Source organism: Artibeus jamaicensis, unplaced genomic scaffold (assembly GCF_021234435.1).
Source record: "Artibeus jamaicensis isolate MK-2021 breed Jamaican fruit bat unplaced genomic scaffold, CSHL_Jam_final scaffold_625, whole genome shotgun sequence".
NCBI lineage: Eukaryota > Metazoa > Chordata > Mammalia > Chiroptera > Phyllostomidae > Artibeus > Artibeus jamaicensis.
In genome coordinates this window covers 973,185-982,737 of record NW_026522051.1, presented here as the reverse complement: position 1 = coordinate 982,737, position 9,553 = coordinate 973,185, and positions in this window count along the sequence as shown.

Sequence of the window (9,553 nt, the reverse complement as noted above, 5' to 3'; positions counted from 1 at the left end):
GCCAGCCATTTTGCCAGAGAAATAAATTAGGCAAACAAATAGTCACTGGATGAGTCTGCTTTAGATGTTTTGGTGGTGTTTTTCTATCTAAAAGGTGGTGTAATTCATCCATGTAATTCCAAAGTTGAATTACAAACTCTCTGGCTATGGCCATTAGCTTGAGCAGAACTAGCGAGTTCTTCACTTCCCTCTCGCTGCAGTTTCCTGCCTCTGTGTTTCCGTGGGTGGATCTCATCGTTCCTCCGTGCGTCCTCACGTGCGGTCTGCAGTCCCACTGGCTTTGAGTTGCTGGAAACCAGTTTCGTGTATTCTGAGACAGATGCCGTCCTAGGCCTGGGGCATGTCAAGGGGATGGAGGTCAAAGAACAGAGCAGACAGTGTTGAAAGCATCTTCCAGAGGGGATTGAAGTCACTGAAAATTAAGACTGTACGTTGTTAGACAGCGTGGCAGTGAGTCATGAACGAAAATCCTTGAAACACGAGGGGACATGACCGGGAGGTTGGCAGGTGTCTGCGACAAGGAGAGACAAGTGTGATAATTGACCGATGACATAGACCCAACACTGGAAAGTTTCAGGGAAGGGGAGAGAAGGGTTCAGAAGCAGCAATGAGGAGTGCAGAGTACTCACCCCCCATTTTCAGGGATGGGGATGGAGGAGACAGGAGAGGGACAACTGTGACCCCTTGAGGCTACTTCAGTAGAAACGGGGTCCTTATAGGAAAGCCAGGCTTCCGTTAGTAACTTCGGTGAAAAGTTGAGGGTAGGAGAGAATTTACGCTAAGAGACTAAGGGACATAGAGGGCGCATCGGAGGGGTTTCAGGAGTTTGGAGGGATGGAAAGGGAAGAGATGACCTGCAGAGCCTTCTGGAAATAATGACGGCCCCATGTGGAAGGTGCAGATGCTTAATGATGGTGTAAGGAACGTCTTTCCCCTGCCTGCTTCTGCCTGTCCCTTCTTTACCAACTGGGACTCTGCCCGCAGCAGGTGGTGTGTCCCTGTGTCTCCTGTCTAGGGTGGATGCAGCTCCTGGGACAAGGAGGAGAGGCAGACAGCAAAGGAACCCTCAGGCAACGTCTTGAGACGGGACGGGACTGTCAATTCTCTTAACAGGTTGTCCTGTAAGAGACTTGTCCGATTTTCTTGTTCTGTTGGGATGGAGACGGCTGGAGAAGAATTGTGGAGGAGCCCGTACCAATTTCATGGACAACATGGCCTGGGAAGCTTCTCAGTCCTGTGGCCATGCCTAGTCCCTTTGGATTGTGACAGAAATTGTGCCAGTGGCTGGAGGCTCAACACCAACACTCCAGCCAGATCCTTCTCTTAACCAGCCACTGCTGAACATGGGTTTTAAAAGGAAAAAGGGAGAAGAAAAAAAAAAGAACACGTGTTTTATCAAGCAATCTGGTAAATAGCTCGTCCGAAACACGTGCACACCCCTTTACAGAAAACGTCTCTGTTGCCTTGTGCTGTCACGGTCTCCTGGGTGGCCCGAGGGGACTCCCGCAGCATGTGTGTGACCAGCTCCGTCCCACAGCGGGATCTGAGCAGGGCCTGTCCCATTGGAGCCAAGCATTGCACACTGGAGCCGGGGCTGTCTTCCCAGCCCAGTTTTTATTTTTCAGAACACATTCTTTAGCAAGAAGGTGTGTCTTGGCAATTTTCACCAGTAAAAAAAAAATTGCATGAGAGGGAGATGGGGGTCAAACCTGCCTGTTGCCTTGTGGGTGAACTTGCTCTTTCCCTCCTCTCAGCACTGATCTGTCAACATTTATACACCAGAGTAATTGATGTGGGGCCGAGAGAAAAACAAAGAAGAAAATAACCTCCTCAAGCCAGTCCAGGAGGAGCAGATTTCGAAGGCCCCGGAGGGAAACTCAGCGGGGGAGGCTGGTGGTTGCAGGGGTGATGGCGGTCACCATCAGGGGCTCCAGTCTGACCTTTTCCAGGTTCGGCTAACGAGGCCCCCTGGTAGTGACTTCCCACAGCGAGTTGCCCTTTGGCAGACTCATTAAAGGACTGAGTCTGAGATCTCCAAATATTTTTCCAAGGCAAACGTGCATGGTGGCCAGGAGGAGGGTCAGCCAGCTGGGGGCACAGGGCAGGGTGGGTGTCTGCTCAGGCCGTCACCGAGGGAAGGCTAGAGAGGTCTCTGCTGGGAGGGGCCATTGGTGGAGACCCTTGGCTCCAATTCTGCACAGTCTTGCTTGAGAACCCGGACATCACACTTGTGTGTCATTGGCTACCTTGATCCCCATTTAAGCCCTCTGCGCTGTACTCGGAGAACAACAAAGGTTATGAATGGGTTCAGCTTAAGGGAGATTTCTCCGTCAGAGTCAGCCTCAGGCCACTTCTGACTCCTTTTAACTCAGTGCTTCCCGGACCTTCTTCCAAACTTGTGAAAATTCAGCTTGCCTTTCACTGCTCTGTCTTGCTTGATTCCCAGTGAACTGTTGTTCTCAACCACGCTTTCCATGAGGTTATTTCTGGGCTCTTCCTCTCAGAGTGGACTCTCACTCGGTTCTAACTCACCAGCTGGAAGAGTCCTGAAATCGAGATAACACGAATAGTAAGATACTTGAGGATATTTTTAGCACCTAGACTTCTATCACATAAGTCAGTTAAAAATTACAGTTAATCAAGAAAAAACCTTTTTGGTAATTCATAAAGTATATTTACAATTCCTATATAGGTTCGGATCATTTTAAATAGAGCATCTAATTAATTATTTGGTACCTTGCAGTTTATACACTATTTTATTGTTCATTACTTATTTGATTGTACAATAGTTCTATAAACTGAGAAGAACAGGCATTAATATACCCATTTTACAGATGAAATTAAGGGCAAGGAGGGGGAGTCATATAGCCAGTAGGCACATGAATTCCAGTCTGCTGACCCTAGGCCATAGCAATTGAAATAACTGATACAAAGATAAAACCTGCTCTTGTTCATAAGTAACCGCTTCCCATGCATTTTCCAACCTCAGTATCAGGCTGGCAAACGTAAGCACTTACATAGATTACCAGGTTTAAGGTCTGCATGTGGGGGTGATCCAGGTGTGGTCTGCAGAAGCCCACAGAGCGCCTCTGCGTGTGGTCACTCTTAGCTGGACGGCACTGGCCAAGCCGCCTGACCTCTGATCCCTGTTTCCTTCGCGGTGAAATGGGATTGCTGCCGCTCTCTGGCTGCCAGTTGCCGCTCCCGAGGCAGCTGTGTGGATCCAGCGGGAGAATGGACACGAGGACAGTGTGTGGATGTGGGTGTCAAAGCCGTCAGCGTTTTTGTCACCGCCACCTTTGGCAGGCACCCAAGAGGACGGGCGGCAGCCGGGCTTCCGCTGGGCGCCGCACGTCTGCTCGGGGGTGAGCTTTGCTGAGGTTTGCGTTTCTCCTGTAAAATGGAAGAGCAGCCCACGTGAGATGGTCAAGTCTTCTGAGGACACTCACTCTCCACTCCTGTCCCCTTGTCCCCCACTCCCAGTCCACCTTCATGAGCTGGCACTGATGGCGTGTCAGTGTTTCTGAGAGATCATTGATAATGGCTTAAGGTGTTTCTTTCCCTTCTCCAGGTGATATTTCCCACCAACAGCATACTCAGGAACCTTGTAAGAATGTCTCTACATTGGCAAAGTTTCAGAGGTTTTTGGGGGGTTAGGTGTATTTTTATTTTGGTTTCTTGGGGGTTAGGTGTATTTTTATTTAGGACTTTTGAAACACAGCGTGATTATGGCTGCCTCATCCTGAAGTTGTTCCGAGGCTCCAACTGTCATAGAATTATGATATTACCATTGTATTGTTATGATAATACCTCTCTATTACTGTTACATTGTACAGAAGTGTGTCATCAGTGCTGCGGCTTATTTTTATTACCGTAGAAGTTACGTAAAACAAAATGCACCGTTTAAGCCTCTAGTTCAGCAAGTTTTGACGAACATACAGCCGTGTAACCACCACCACAGTTAGGTTATAGTTTCCGCATGTCCCCTGCAGTCAGTCCCCTGCCCTGCCCTCTGCCCCAGACTGCTCTCTGTCCTCATAGACTCTAGTGTGTCACATACAAGGTGTAATCTTTCATGTCCAGCTTATTGATCACATAGATCAGACGTAGGCTTCAAGCAAACAATCAGCTCATGAAACTCCTTCCCCGCCATTGCAGCTGGGCTGCAGTTTGGTGGCATGAACGAACTCTTGGCTAATGACAGTCCGTGTGACCGTGGTGGCCGGGGCTTGTGACGTTTCTGCTCTTTGAGTCAGCAAGAAACGTTTCTCATTTAAAAACCTCAGTTACCGTTAGGCAGTTCCTAGCTGCCAGAGCGCGGAGAAGGCTTGAGGATGGGGAAGCCCGTGGACGCTCCTGCTTCTGTTTGCAAACTCATGTGAACCTTACCTTATGCGGCACCTGTACCATTGAGAAGCTGGCGTGTCCGTAAACCAGTTAGGGTTCAATCCGATGGCGTTTATTCAACGCCTTAAATTGTAGGAGTAATGCGTGCTCATCACAGACTGTGTGAGCAGTGAAAGGAGAAGACGGGTAATTTTCCCCATATTTTCTCAGGGAGAATAATATTACATATTCGGGCACATTTCTTTTTTGTTCTTTTTCCCAGACATGGCCTTTTGCTGTAGCCATGCTAATATTTTACATAAAGTTCTGTATCCTGCTTTTAAATTTAACATTTTTAAAAAAGATTTTATTTATTTATCTTTAGAGGGGAAGGGAAGGAGAGAGGGAGAGAACTATCAACGTATGCTTGCCTCCTGTCTGTCCCCTGCTGGGAACCGGCCTGCAACCCAGGCAGGTGCCTCGACTGGGAATCGAACCGCGATACTCTGGTTCGTAGGCCCACTGAGCTACGCCAGCCAGGGCTAAATTTAATATTTTATTCAGAGCATTTCTGTCATTGAAAAATCTTCCTAAACATAGTTTTAAGGGACATTGTATAGTTTACCTATAATATAATATGTTCTTATGTTATTCATTATCATTAATTTTAATATATAGAGAGTTTATACTTCAATAACTGAGCATTAAAAAGCACCAGGCCCCTTCCTTTGGAGAGGAATCCTGTTCTACTTTAGTGCACATGATGAGTGCTTCAAGCAGCACGAAGCCGTGCCTGCTTGATAGCTGGACGCACAAGCTGGCTGCTGTGTCGAACTTAAGTGGTGCCGAGAGTTCTTCCTCGCCCTTCTCTCGGAGCCACGCGGGCCTGCCTGTCGGCACTGCCCGCTGCCCCTGCGTGTGGATTTAGCCAGGCTTCCGTGAGGCTACTGGTGAGTCTCCATCTGTCGGGTCCCAAATTGACAGAAGCGACAGGGGTAGGAGTCGGAAGTGGTTCTTCCTGAGTTATTTTGCTTCCTGATGACAGCTGATGAAAAATATGGGCAGTAACACTGGGAGTCTGTACTTTCTCACCATCCCTTCGGGCTGGTGGAGAGAAGCCTCCCTGAGCGATGTGTCAGCTATAAAGGCTACAGTATCGACCGTCTGTATGTCTCTGTTGGATGCTCGCTGCATTAACAGGACTCGAAAGGTGCCCGAGGGCAGGCTGACCTGCAGTCAGACCTAAAACCCACTCATGAGATAACCATCGGGAGCAGAGCCGAGGGACTCGAACTGGCCCTGCAGTGGACACAGAGCGATTATGTCATCAGCGCAGTGACTCTCACAGCAGACGACATGGCAAATGATGTCTCGGTTCAGTTCTGCTTCGCAAATATTTGCTGAGCACCTAGCTGGTCTCTGCGGGAAGCATCTGAAATGAGACTCTGCAGTGAGGGGACCGATTTCTAAAGAACACGAATTCCTGAAGGAGTAGATTCCAGTTTGTGCCCTTCTTTGATAGATTAAATCTTTTTCCAGGGATGCTTTCACCTCTCCAAAATTTTGTAACCCCTCACTTGGAGCTTTAAAAATATGTGCATATACCATGTGTATGTGTATAAAGTCTATATTACATAGATTTAATTTTTAGAATTAGCTAAAAGTTAGTTGAGTGAGTCCTGTGAATGAGGCAGGAGTGCAGCAGGAATGACATTCTGTTCCTGGAAATGACATGTGACCGTAGAACACAGAGTTTTATTTTGGGGGGTGAGGTCCCTCATTTTCGAAGGAGGAGCTCCGTGACACTGTGTGACATGCAGTATTGTTGCAGTCAGTCAGTTACTTCTCAAAATGACCCCAAAGGAAAATATTCATTTAGATATAAGAGCACTGATATGTTCAGAAACAGTTCTAACTTCTTCGATAGAGACCCACACCCAGAAGAGGCTGTGGAAAAAATGCGGCCGCCAGAGAGCAGGAGGTGGCATTCATCACTTGGCACCGAAACAGCACCCAGGTGATCTGTGATGCAGTTGGGGAGCGGGGGTGCCCGACCAGGCTCCCCTCCCAGCTTTAGCCCACCCTCAGAGGAGCAGGTTGTCCTCCTGCCAGAACTTCTGTCTGCTTTTCCCCTTGCAGAAAGTTTCCTCTCGCTCTTTGTTTTGCCTGGAATAACTTTCGAGAAAAGGGCATTGAGCCGGTCTGTGTGTGTCTGGTTTCTCTCGGTTTCCTGTTGTTGCAGGACTAATTGTGGCAATGGGAAGGAAAGAGGGAAAGCAGTTCGCTGGAGAACTAAGTTCAGGATGGCTCCTTGGAGTAGGTGGGTGGGATCGACTTGAACTGCGTTCTGGAGCATAGAGATGACATGCATTGCTTGAGTGCTCGTGAATTTCTGTTTTATGTAATGATTACACGCTCTCAGTCGAACGCATGGCCGCATCGTCTCCCACGTTAGAACGCCAGGGCCGGAGCTTCTGCAGCTCTCATGTTTCCCGCAGCATTTAGTGGAGTGCTGGGGGTACTCACCAGAGCCCACCTCCTGAGTCACCTCTCCTCAGACACCTTCCATGACCCTCTCCAGAAGGAACTGTGACTCCCTGATGTCCATCTCCTGTTCTTTGACACAAACCCTGGGGCTCAGTGTGCTCAGGCTCTCGTAACAAAATACCATGCACTGGGTGGCTTAAGACAAGGGAAATTTATTTTCTCAAAATTCTGGAGGTTGGGATGTCCAAGGTCCAGGTGCTGGTTGATTCAGTTCCCCTGTGAGGACTCTCTTCCTCTCTTGGAGATGGCTGCCTTTCTACTGTGTTGAAAGAAAGTAAGGAAGAAAGGGAGGAAGGGAGGGAGGGAGGGAGGAAGGAAGGGAAAAAAGAAAAAGAAAAAGAGAAAGAAAGATAGGGCCCTGGTGTCTTCACTTGTAGGACGCTAATCCTATTGGACTAGGGCTCCACCCTTATGACCCCATTTGACCTTAATTACTTATTTGCTCCAACTACAGCCACACTGAGGGTTGGGGCTTCAACCAATGAAGTGTGAGGAGACACCGTTCAGTCCATAGTCCCCTTGGAATACTTACTACATGCTCTGTCGTAATGTGTCTATGTCTGTTTGCAGCAGACTATAGTTTTCAGTGCCAAGCACTGTGCTTAAGCACTGAGAATCCTGAAGATCGATCTTGTCCTCAAGGAGCTTGTCATTAGCTGTGCCAGTTTTTTATGGTTGCTGTGACCAATTACCACAGCTTAGTGGTTTAAAATAGCACAAATTTATGACCTTACAGTTCCGTAGATTAGAAGTCCAGCAGAGATCTCACTGGGGCTAAAATCTCAGTGTTGGCAGACTGTGGTCCTCCTGGAGGCTCTAGGGGAGAATCTGTTTCTTTGTCTTTTCCAGCTTCTAGAGGCTGCCTGCATCCCTCGGCTTGTGGCCTCTCTTTCTCCATCTGCAAAGCCAGCAAAGTTGTACCTCTGTGACACTTCTCAGTCACGTCTCCCTCTGACATGGCCAGAAAGGCTCTTATTAGGAGCATGTGGTGAAACGGAGTCCATGCGGATAATCCAGCATAAGCTCCCCATTCCGAGGCCCCTGATTCAGTCACACCTGTAGCGCCCCATCTGCCATGCCAGGTAACGCTTTCACAGGTTCTGGGGACTGGAATGTGGGCCTCTGTTGGGGGGAGCATTATTCTACCAAGTCGTGGAGAAGGGAGACATGTAGATTGGAGACAATGCCATGTGTCAAGTGCAGTAATGAGGATCTGCTCTGGGTATCTATGTATACAGGTAGGGGAGGGGGTGCAGCAAATGGTAGTTCCAAACAAGGCCCTGGCAGCACGGATGAAGAGGAGAAGGTGAGTGCCAAGGAGGCGGGATGGGCGTGATTTGGGAACTGACTTGCCGTCAGAGATGAAGCAGAGAGAGAAAAGGAGTTAGATTGACATCCAGATTCTAGATTGGGCCTCTTGCTGAGGTAGGGAGCACACTGGAGGGTATATTTATTGGGATTCTTTGGCTGCAAGCAAAAACACAAATTGAATTAGGTGAGGCCAAGAGGGGGATTGCTGTAAATTTTTGAAGGGAGGCCAGCTCGTGGATCTTTGGCAGTATTGTAGCTGAGCATCAGAAATGAACTAGAAGGAGGACCCAAGTTCCATCAGGATTGCTGTCTGCTTCCCCTCTGCTCCTCTCTGTCCTTCCGTTTTCTCTTTCCTCGAAGACCAGCGTCTTTTGCATCTCCTCCTTGTCAGCGAGAACATTACTAACCATAGTTTCAAGACTTTATAACCCAGATTTTACGTCTATCATAGTTCAGTCACTCAGACAAAGACAAATCTCTCTCCTCTCTCTCTCCCTCTTCTACTTCCTCTCAGCTTTATAGTCCTTGGGAAGGGCTCTAATTGCTGCAACTTGGGGCAGGAGTCCCTTGATGTATGAGGCTGTGGCCAGGGCACAATTAGTCGCCCTTCCTGCCCTGCTGTCTTCATTATGCTCTGGCTACAGCCACGTGGTGGATGGAGGAAGGATTCTCAGAAGAGGCAGGCTGGGCAGGCTTGCCAATGTGGGTCCGCTTCAGTAGAGATGAGGAGATGTTCAGTTTAATTTGTTTTTCTCACTTACTTTAAAAAGTTGAGGTCTAATTTACAATGGAATGCACAGATCGTACGCACTGAGTTCGATGAATTCTCACAAATGTATCCTCACACCCAAATCACTGTATAGAACATTTCCATCGCCTCCACAAATGTGTCCCCTGCCTCTTGCAGTCAGTCTGCACCCCTCAAAGGCCACTGCTGCTCTGATCGCTATCACCACAGAATAGTTTTGTCTGTTCTGGAGCTTTGTATATGGAGTCAATATGTATGGGGTTTGGCTTCTTTCAACCAGCACCATGCATCTGAGATACGACCGTGTCATTGCTGCGTCAGAAGGTCACGCCTCCTTGTCGCTGAGATTGTTTCACTGTACGTAGACACCTCATGCTTGTTTATTCATTCGCTTTTTGATGGACATTGGGATTCTTAAGTTTTTTGGTTATTACGGATTTTTTTATACAAGTCTTTTTAGGAATGGAGGGGAATTTATAGCATTAAAAGCTGAGGCTTTCAGCTGAAAAGGATGAGTTAAGTTTTGAATAAGTCAAGGCAGAGGGACTTGAGGGGTGTTCAGGGTGAGTAGGGGCCCAGTGGAGGCCAGTGTGAGGCACAGGAGGGAGAGGCGGGCCAGCC